Raw genomic sequence first — 11,436 nt, forward strand, 5'->3', positions numbered from 1 at the left:
GTCTGAAATGTCTAATAGGCATCAGCCCTTACGTCTAGAAATCCACCACGGTTTAATATCAGTGGGAATAACAGACGTATATCGGATCCCTTTAAAGACAAATCTTTGAGTGGCTTAAAAAAAAGGCGATATGGATAAAGAGTGAAACTTAGTGGACTGTAGCCCAGAGTTCCTCGATTCTAGGGCTAGACAGCTTTTCCTCAGGTGTTAAGTCTGACAGTCGTTACATTTCTATGACTTGAATACCCCTGCTGTCTTATTTGGTCATGCTTTTAAAGATGACCTGCCACCACTAAAGGAGCTGGAACCTTGTTTATAACTTCTGGTATAAGAAAAAGACTTCAAAAGTGCAGGTGGCTGCAGCTTATTTTAAACATCAGGTTTTTTTCACCCTCTTTGCTTGTTTTTCATACTAGACATTCAGACCGCGTCTACTCAGTGCTCTCTCTATGAACCACTGGAGTACCCAAGTAGGATTATGATATCACAAATACTAAGAAGCAAAACCTGAGCAATTGAGAGGACTGGGGATTTACAGTCAGACTTCTTAGCGGTGATAGCACCTACTTAAGTAAAATGCCTTAAACAGCTGAGGAAAGACTTTTTTTAAACCCACACTTCTACCCCAATCAGTTAAGAGCAAAGAAAGCTCTCCTACTGGTTCTCCATGGAAATCTCCAGCAAAAGACAAGGAAGACAAGACTCACACTTCTAAGGTAAAAAACTGAACTTTGTGCTATGGGGTAGGGAATGTTGATCTTTAGAGCCACTTGACTACATTAGAAAAGAAAAACAAAAACGATTTTACTTCATTTGTACGTCACCTTTATAATATTTGCAATTTTGACAAATCAAAATTAGTTTAACCCAGTAAAAGGAGACTTGAATCCTCTTGATTTCCCCACACCTCCTCACCATTCTGTAGCAGAATAAGCAAACAACTGTCCTGTACAGTAACTGAGTCACCCAACTTACCAGGAAATGTTCTTTCACAGTCAAAAACTGCTGCTTATCAAAAATACTAGAGGTACTTGAGTCTCTAACCTCTGGAATCAAAATATTAGGGTTGGAAGAGATCTCAGGAGGCCATCTAGTCCCATCCCCTGCTCAAAGCAGGACCAACACCAACTAAATCATCCCAGACAGGGCTTTGTCAACTCAAAGGCAATGCTTCATATTAGTTAGATTGAACATGCTTTTTTTGTTATCTTCAATTTTTCAATATTTAAAAAAAAAAAAGCTACGTGGCAGAGCTGAAGAAACAAAACCTTAAACTGCTCAAAATAAGACGTGAAGGGGTTACAAATGTGTGCTCTTCAGTTTGTTAGAGCTTCTGGGAAGCAGAGTGGATTAGGGATTTGTGAGGCCCTGGGCCAGAACAAGTGGGGGCCCCTCCCCCCCGTTTCCCCTGCAGTCTCCCCCACCCCTCTGGGGTTGGGGCATGTGGGAGATTGTCCCACTTCCTCCACCCACCCCATGCTCCTGCTCCCCAGCAGGAGCACGTCAGGGTGTGGGGGCTTCCCCTGCTTCCTGGCAGAAGCGCTGGGTAGATGGGGGGAGCGGGGCAAGCCCCTGTGCCCTGACCCTACTCCCCGGCAGGAGCACCTGACAGGCAGGTGGAGAGGGTTGGGGCATGCTCATTTTTCCAGGGGGGGGCCCCCACTGCTGGGAAGCACGCTTTACTGATGGTTATAGTGGAATGAAAGTATTAGAGAAATTACAGATTATTAGTTTCACTTGTCTGGCTGGCATCTCTGTGTACTGAAGTCTGTTACCAGTATGTCTAGGATCTGGCTGAATAACATCTCTGCGTAAAAGATGTCTTTTCTTACTCTGTATTGTTTATAAGCAAGGGAAGCCTGTCAGATCAAAAATTTAGCTCAAATGATTGGTGCTTGTTTGTTTTAAAAAAAAACTACATAGAAATATTTGTGACTGTTATTCCAAAGCTTTTAAAAATATAATAATAATAATTCCCTTGCAATGTTTGCAACCCAAACATGGTAGCACTGCTGCTACCACATAAGAATTTCAAAATAAATCTGACTAGAAAGTAACTGGCCTGTCCCTCATCATTCAAGCTGAGATAAGTACAGAGTTTATGTAAACAGAATACAGAAAATTTATTTAAAAAACATTTCAACGTTGTTAATCTATGGTATTCATAATAAGTAATATCTAGGACCTGGTACTTCAAAACCTAATGTGCATAGTTCAAAAGCAACAAAATCACTAATCATTATGGATTCGTATGACTCTACCTGTGGCATCATTCACAGTGCAGTTTTAAAATTAACAAAATTTAGTCCTTTCTCCCCCCCAACAATAGTCTGTATTTTAATGCACTAATAGACACAAAGAAGAGCTCCGAGTGCCTTGAAAGTTTGTCTCTCTCACCAACAGAAATGAATCTAATAAAAGATATTACCTTGTCACTTTAATAGCACCTCTCATTTAAGGATCTCAACACACTTTTAAAACAGTAGGTTAATTTTTATAACCCCTGTTAAGTGGATATTACTGTATCTATTTTACAGCTGTGAAGGGGGAACTGAGGTACAGAAAGATTATGTGATGCATCTGAAGTTCAGTATTGCAGCAAGTCAATGGCAGAACCAGGAATATAATCCTGAAATCCTAATTTCCATGACCTAATCACAATTCTCCACAAATACTAAAATGGCCATAGAATACAATCTACACATGGCAACACTAAAAAACCTGGTTTATGAATTCGAGCCAGTAGATACCTAATCACAGCTTTGTAAAATCATTGCAATACTTCAAAGAGCAGAAAATGGGACCTTAGAAATGGGATCCTAATTCATTAAGTTTGAAGCAGGACTGAAAATATGAACTACTCCACAACTCAAGAAGTATCCAGTGTTCTGGTTCAGGCTGTTACTAAGATGGGCTCCAGTCACAAAGTTTGCAACATGTGTTTCAGTTTTGGGCCCCTCTCCAAAAGTTTTTTTTCTTTAAACAAGACTCATATGAAGTAAAATTTAGTCACCTGTAATACTGACTTAAATCTTTCCCTTTGCAAAAGCAGTAGCACTAGGTCACCAAATCTTGCTGCAATCTCCCAGCTCTGCCAAAGACACTTTCTGCAGCAATGCCTATCTGCACAGAAAGTGAAATCAGAAGTTTAAAACCTATGTGATTTCTATTTCTTTTATATTAGTTTTAATGGGAGAGCCTTGAGGGATACAGGAGTCTGAGAAAGTAGAAAAAAATCTCACAAGAGCTGGCATGCACATGAGCACACCGACAGAACACCTCTAGCACAAAAAAGGGTGAAGTTGTACCAGGAAATGGAGTAAGCTTGTGAAAGGCAAAAGCCTTTGTTCTTGGCTTGTGATAACCCCTGTGAAGCAGATATTACTGTATCCATTTTACAGCTCTGAAGGAGGAACTGAGGTATAGAGAGGTTATGTGATATATCTGAAGTTCAGTGTTGCAGCAAGTTAAGGGCTTCTAAAGTGTGGGATACAGATGCCCCCAAAAGTAGGGACAGACAAAGAAAAAGGCAAGCTCGGTCATGTTTCTTTAACATACGTAGAATCATAGAACTGGAAGTGACCTCAAGAGGTCATCTAGTTCAGTCCCCTGCATTCAAGGCAGGACTAAGTATTATCTAGACCATCCCTGACAGGTGTTTGTCCAATCTGCTCTTAAAAATCCCCAATTATGGAGATTCCACAACCTCCCTAGGTAATTTATTCCGGTGCTTAACCACCCTGGCAGTTAGGAAGTTTTTCCTAATGTCCAACCTAAACCGCCCTTGCTGTAATTTAAGTCCATTGCTTCTTGTCCTATCTTCAGAGGTTAAGAAGAACAATTTTTCTCCCTCCTCCTTGTAACAACCTTTTATGTACTTGAAAACTGTTATGTCCCCTCTCAGTCTTCTCTTCTCCAGACTAAACAAACCCATTTTTTTCAATCTTCCTTCAGAAGTTATGTTTTCTAGACCTTTAAACACTTTTGTTGCTCTTCTCTGGACTTTCACCAATTTGTTCACATCTTTCCTGAAATGTGGTGCCCAGAACTGGACACAATACTCCAGCTGAGGCCTAATCAGTGCGGAGTAGAGCGGAAGAATTACTTCTCATGTTTTGCGTACAATACTCCTGCTAATACATCCCAGAATAATGTTTGCTTTTTTTCTTGTTTTCCAAACATTTGGGCTCTGTGGTGTCACTATGTAAGATAAACAATGAGAACACCAGGTTTGTGGAGTTAGATGTAAAATGAGAGACAGACAATTGTGTTGCAATCAGACAAAAATGAGAAGTATGACTAGACTCTTGTGATCTCAGTCCTCACCCCAATATAAGATACAATACTGTATCCACATTTCTAATTAACAAGAACTTCTCTTTCAAGTCAGAGGCCATAGCATGCAAGCTATGATAGTTCCTTTCCCAGATTGTATGCCAAAAGGGGCTTCAAAGGCTGCAGCTGAGCTTATGCTCAAATGGGTTTTAGCCATATCCTCTTTGGCTGTTTTACACATATTTCCCAGTCTGCTGCTATCATGCAATAGTACCTTCTGTACTGAATAGGGTAAGACAACTCAGCCTTGAAATTACTGGTGGATAAGAAAAACTGCCTTTTTGTTTTATTTGAGTAAATATTTATTAAAGTGTATGTGAAGATGGAATTAGTAACAACAACAACAAAAAACAAATCAGTTAGCTCCAACAACTCCACTACTGTGGGATACTTCACCTTCACTTTAAAAGCTTAAAAATTGCTTTTACACTTTGTTCTTTCAGGTCATTATAACAGAATGAAAATAAGATACAGTGTGATCTTGGGTATGTGCTATTTTAATGCTAACAAATATCTAGGTTTGAAAAAGAGGAGTAGCCAATGATGTCATTTTATAATGTCTACACTTCAGTTAAACACCCACAGCTGGCCCATGACAGCTGACTTGGGCTCACAAGACTTGGGCTAAGGGGCTGTTTAACTGCAGTGAACACAGTTGGGCTTGGGCTGAAATCCAGGCTCTGAGACCCCAGAAGAGGGGAAGGTTCCAGAGCTCAGGCTCCAGGCCAAGCCCAAATGAGTAGAGCACAAATGTCCCCTCTACAAGCTTAAGGCTGGCCACAAGTGTTTAACTGCAGTATAGACATACCTCTAATCCACAATAAAATGACTGAGACATGCTCAACTTCCTGACCATTGCAAGAAGCCTCACTTGCCCACACCCTCCAGATAGTTAATGATTAACACAGTGCACTTCCTAAACCTGATGAGAAATGAAATTTCTATATTAATTAAGCTTATTATATGATCATCCTTCTATTTTCCTTAGCAATAATCAGATTCCCTCACTATGACTAGTTACTCAGCCTTCAGTCTCTCAGATTATCCATGCAGGAATCTGGCTATTGGCTTGTAAAATAAAACTGCATTGATATTGTGTCATTAAAAACTCTACCTAGAGCAATATGACTGGAAGAATGCCCCTGAGCCAGAGGGACCAATAATAAAAAAAATTAAAATTTAAGGTGACATGTTTTTCATACACTAGTCATGTTAAAGTCAATTGGAGTGGGTGTACACGCATCAACTGGCAGAACTATAATAAAACTGGTCAATTGCAGGATCTGAAAATGCTGTTTAAAGTTGGGTATTATCTCCATTTTTACAGATGAGAAAATAAAGGTACAGAGGGTAGAAATCACCTGCCCACAGTGTCATATATAGTTAGTCCCTGCATGTTAAGCCCTGGAGATTGGACTTGAAGTCAAAAAGGAATGTTGTCGGCCCATGGCTTGGGAGTGGCACCCATGCAGTCGTCCACACTTAACCTGGCTGTACTAGATCAGTAATAACCCTGTGTAGCTTTTAGATAGCTGGATTAAAGACATACTGTGTGGCCATGGATGTTCAGATCTATAGACCCGCACTGTTAGTTTCAAAGAGTCAGACTTTGGCTTTACATCTTCAATATATGTAGGTTACTGTAATAACAAGTTGGCTCTGCAATGGGTCTATTCATAAATGAATTGTCTCACCTCTTCCTCAAACAAGGACAGAGACATTTTGGCCTTCTAAAAATATATTTTGAATAAAAACAGATCTTCAGACAGCTAAAGAGTAAGGAACACCGTGCAAAACAACCATTCCCAATTCAGTAAGTATTAAGTCTGTCTGAGGGCTAGTCCATGCTGCAAACGCTACAGTACACTGTACCACTGTAGCGCCATAGCATAGATGCTTGCTACAGCAATGGAAGGGGACTTTTCATCTTTGCAGTTAATCTAGCCCAGTGGTTCCCAAACTTTAATAACCTGTAAACCCCTTTCAATGAAATGTCAAGTCTCGCGAACCCCCTCCCAAAAATGAATATTTCTAGGTATTTTCTCCTTTAACTGGGTATAAAGTATAAAAGCAGTGATCTTGGAAATATAAAATTTGTTTTTATGACATGCTTATTACACACTTATTATTTATCATTACAATATTTTTATTACATTATGAAAATGGAAACATTCTTCTCACTTTTGTAGCTTGTATCACTTTGAATAGGCCTGTTATAAGACAAGGCTCCTATGTTTTTGTCAAGGCATATCAGATGTGAAACAGCATGAAGATATTTAAGAAGGCAACTCAGAGTTCCTCCTACGCAAGCATTCAGGGCTTGAGCAGTCCAGGCAAACAACACACGTTACAACAAAGCTTAAACTTGTTCTTCACAATAATTTTAAAAACAATACTAGCTGCCTATTTAATTTTCAAAACAGCAAAAAATATCCACCTCCCTTTCCATTTCTTATAAGGAGTCTTGACGTTTAAATCTCCTCAGTGTGATATATATACTTGCTTTGATCTGCTTAGCTGCTTGTCCCTTGCTGCCTGGGGTCTCTACAGAAGCTCTGTCCGCCATTAGGGAATTTTTCCCTGAGAACCCCCTGTAACACATTTTGTGAACCCCCAGGAGTTCACGAACCCCAGTTTGGGAACCCCTGATCTAGTCCCTCACAAGGTAGTGAGGAGCTCAAAGAAGGATTGTTTTGTCGACATAGTGCTGTCTATATCAGAACATAAGAACATCTATACTGGGTCAGACCAAAGGTCCATCTAGACCAGAATCCTGTCTTCTGACCCAAGGTTTAGGTCACCTTAATTATGTCTTTCAGGAGCATGAATTTTTCACATCCATGAGTGACACAGCTAAGTTGACCTAGTTTTAGGTGCAAACCAGGCATGAATTATATACGTTCTGAGATATGGGAATTCACAAATTACTGCACCAGTAATAGTTACTTCTGAAAAACCATAGAAGAGTAGCATACCATAGACTAAAGGATAGCAAGTGTACCAACCTTCCAAAAGGAATATTGTCTTGGCAATTACAATCCTAGCAGTATCAGATCTTGTATCTCTAATATAAAGAGCAAATTCTCATAAACCATTCCAAATCTGTGGGCAAAAGGAAGCTTGAGGAATACATAGTACGGTTATATAAAGAATAAATGTTGCTACACAAACTTGATCCTTCATCTATTTCTGGCCACCACACTTCTAGCAAGACACTGACAAATTGGAGAGTTTGAGTTCATAGGAAAGTAATAAAAATTATCAGGGGATTGGGAGGGTTGATATGAGGAAACTCCAAAAGAGAGGTGCAGTTTGGCTAAGATGAATAACCAAAGGATGTAACCATCAGGCAAGGAGAGAGACTATTTGGGACATTACAAGGGTGGAGGTTGGTGGGGAATATCTAGGAGTAACATGACACAATTAAGAAAATTAAAATTGTAGTCTGAATATAAATCTCCTTGGCAGTGCAATTGATTGGCCTGTGGTACAATCTCCAAGGGGAAGTTATGGCATTTCCATTGCTAAGATTATTTAAAAGTGGACTGGATAAAACCCTGGGAAACTTACTGTAAGGCTCAATCCTGAACTAGCAAAAAGACTGGGTCTTGGTCATTTCTAACGTCTATGATTATAGCCTTATATGTGCAGTTCTTCTGCACACAAAACTCTCATTGAAGCCATCAGATATGTGGATGAACTGGGAGTATTGAGTGCTAAAGAAGAAGGTATTGAAAGAGAGGAGATGCTGCAGCCAGTGTAAAGTTGAGAGAAAAAAATTGCTTCAGCTGTAACAAAAATAAACCTTTCCAGTGTAGCCATGCCTTCAGTGTTGGCTGCTGGAAAGAGAAAGTGTGAATATTCTCAGTACTAACTAGCTGATCTGTCACACTGTAGAAAGCATTTTCAACAGTTTCTCATCTGCTGCACAGCTGTAGAGCATGTTTCAGCTTGTCTCTACTGAGTGTGCCAGTGTCCTTCGCAGACTTCCTGTAAAATGGTGAAGGTTGTACCTTGTGCTCGCCACCTGGAAAGGCCTATCTTTTTACTAGAGAAGTGCCCCTGGGATACTGAAAACAAGTCCATTAGCAACTATGAGACACTGATATGAACAATGTTGTCCTGTGTGATTTATTGAATACATGTTGCAAAAACCACTGCATATTTTTTACAAAGGGATCAGGTTTTCAAAGTGTGTCAAAAGAGACTTCTAGACTTTTCTTTAGGGTTAGAAAGGTGCTATTACTGAAGTGTTTTTCCCCCAATAAACTGAACAGACTTTTCTTACTGATCAGCTGTGTCATAAATGCATTCATACAAAAGGATCTAACAACTCTGATAAAAGTATGTACTTTACTACTAGGACACCTATCTATATCCTACATCAGAGTACTTACTCTGCAATATAGGTGTAGCTGTGCAGGCCCCAAGATACTAAAGAGACAAGGTGAGAGAGTTGGTTTTTTTTTTAATTGAACCAACCAAGGTGAGAGAGGTAATGTTTTTTATTGAATTGGTGAGACAACTTTTGAGCCATGCAGACATAAAGAAGAACCCCAAACCTTGTCTCTCTCATCAATTCAAGTTGGTCTAATAAAAGATATTACCTCACTCTGTCTCTCTAGCACTTGCACTGACAATTAGGTATTTAAACAGGCATTTACCCACCTCTGTATTACCCATCTAAATGTAGGATTTATACATCTTAATAAGGTACCCACATTTGAATGGTGTGGTCTGAAGCTACCATTGCATCTGTTCAGTTGACAAAAGAAATAGATGGAATATCATGACAAAAACTGAATTGTCAGAAGAGTCAGACCACTTGCTATTAACTAGGAAAGAAACCAGTTAGTTGATCTTGCACTTTAAAAAAAAGTGCAATTTTTAAACTTGCAGAAAGTGCTTAGTGATCAATTTTTAGTCTCTTCCTTCACAGCTGATCAGGAACAGGACTAACACAGATGTTTTATTCAACTCATTAAAAGTAAACCACAAGTAAAGTGCAGCTTGTGAAAAGCAGGCAAGGAGTTATGTAAGCTCTGGAGAACAAATAAAAAGATGAGAGATGATAAAACAAGCTAACTTTTTCTGAAAATGCTATAACTTTTCTCAGAGAAGGGTTATCTAGAGCATTTTATCAACCTTAAACTATCTTTTCAAGGGTTATTTTTGGAACAAGCTAGTTTTTGTATTGTTGGGAACTGCCATCCTGTATCATAACAGTGATTGCTCAACTCTAGTATCTTCTGACAGCAACTAGTACCAGATGCTTCAAAGAAAGGTTGAAGAAACCCCTTAATCTGGTTACTGGTTAAGGGTGGAGTACAAGGTATCACAAAAATTTGGGAGGAAATAACTAATATTAAACATAGGTCTGGAAATAGACATCGCTAGTGAGATTTATGTAAACTGTAAAACTCTTTGGAGCAATGACTGTCTTAGTTATGTTTGTTCACTTTGTGCCCAGCCTACTGGGGTTTGGTCCTCTAGGTGCTACCACAGTACAAATGAAGCACAAATTGACACTAGAAGGCTTTGAAGAATGTAGGTATCTTTTTGTATAATGCCTATTATAATGGAGCCCTGATTGTGATAGAGTTGCTACTAGCAAATTAAGGGGACAAGCGATACTCATGTAGTTTGTTGCACTGATTTAATTAGAGTAAACTAGATGTTTAATCTAGATTACTTTGTCCGGCTTTCTATGTATATATGATTGAATCTATCCTGCAATATGTAGGTTAGATAACCATTCAGAAGCTTGTATACAGAATGATGGTGAATGCCATATCTGTTGGGGTTCTTGCAGCAGTTAACCATGCAGGGTTGAAGGTGGGATTTTTCTGCATGCCTGTCTCTTGCCAATCTCAGGCTGCTGTAGCAGACCCCTAGCATCAGTGGTGCTGAAACACTTTTACTAGGGGGGATATTAAAAGCCAGCCCCCTGTCCCCAGTGAGCTGGGGATGGGAGCATGTCCGTGTCTACAGGAGAGGAGGGGGGATGACCTGGACAAGGGTAAGGGGGCTGAAGCTGGAGGTGGGCACGGGGACAGCAGCCAGGACCCTGCATCTGGGGCTGGGAGCAGAGCCCTGGGTGCGGGACCAGGAGCAGAGCCCCAGATGTGGAGTGGCAGCCGGGACCCCATGTGCAGGGCCAGGAGCAGAGATCTGGATGCGAGGAAAGCTGGGAGCCTGCGTGTGGGGCTGGGAGGGGAGCCAAGCCCCAGATGAGGGGCAGGCAACTGAGATCCCATGTGTGGGGCCAGAAGCAGAGCACTGGGCTCTGGGTTGGTAGCTGGGACCCCATGTTGGGGGCCAGAAGCAGAGAGCCCCACGTAAAACATGGAGGTGCTGCAGCACAGCCCGCACTTCTAGTTTCCAGGCCTTTTCCCAGCATGCCCTAACTCTATATGGCAAGGTCTGAGGTGGTTGGGGATGGAGGGCTGGGTAGATTAACAGCTCTGCTAACAGAACACTAAGAACAGCCTGAAAGTGGCATCTGTGCAGAGGCCCTGGTGAGTGGTGACCAAGGCATGTAAATGTTAAACCTGGATTATGGGCTATTGCTGGCAAAGCCTCTGACCCAATCTCCCTGGAAAGCCTGACAACTCTGCGACCCCATAGGCATTGGAGAGCGGGGGTGGGGAGGGAGAAAAGAGGGCCACGCCTCTTCCCCACCCACCACATTTCTTAAAAGCTCGTTGGAGTGAGTGTGCCACAGGTGGCCCCGCTCCCTGTCCTGCCAGCAGCCGGGCCCTCACCTGCCCCAGCATCAAGGTCCAGGTGGCTCTGGGAAGTAGGAGGACCCACCCATTCAGCAACGGCATCGCCAGCGGAGAAGATAAAGTGGAAGGGGGGGGCTCGGGCTGGTGGGGGGGTCTTTAATGGGCGGGGTCCCGGTTGGTGCAGCGTGCGCTCGAGGGTGAGAGGGCGCCGCCTCGCCCTGTCCCGGTCGCTGTGTGTCCCCCCCGCCCCCCGGCGTGTCAGCGCGGCTGGATCCCTTCCATTCGCCGCTGTCACCGAGCCCCCCGCCCCCGCTCCGCCCCCGTCAGCTGTTGCTAGCCAGGGCCCGGGCACCGCGCGCCGATTGGCCACCGC

The sequence above is a fragment of the Gopherus evgoodei genome, chromosome 10 (assembly GCF_007399415.2).
Source record: "Gopherus evgoodei ecotype Sinaloan lineage chromosome 10, rGopEvg1_v1.p, whole genome shotgun sequence".
Taxonomy (NCBI): domain Eukaryota; kingdom Metazoa; phylum Chordata; order Testudines; family Testudinidae; genus Gopherus; species Gopherus evgoodei.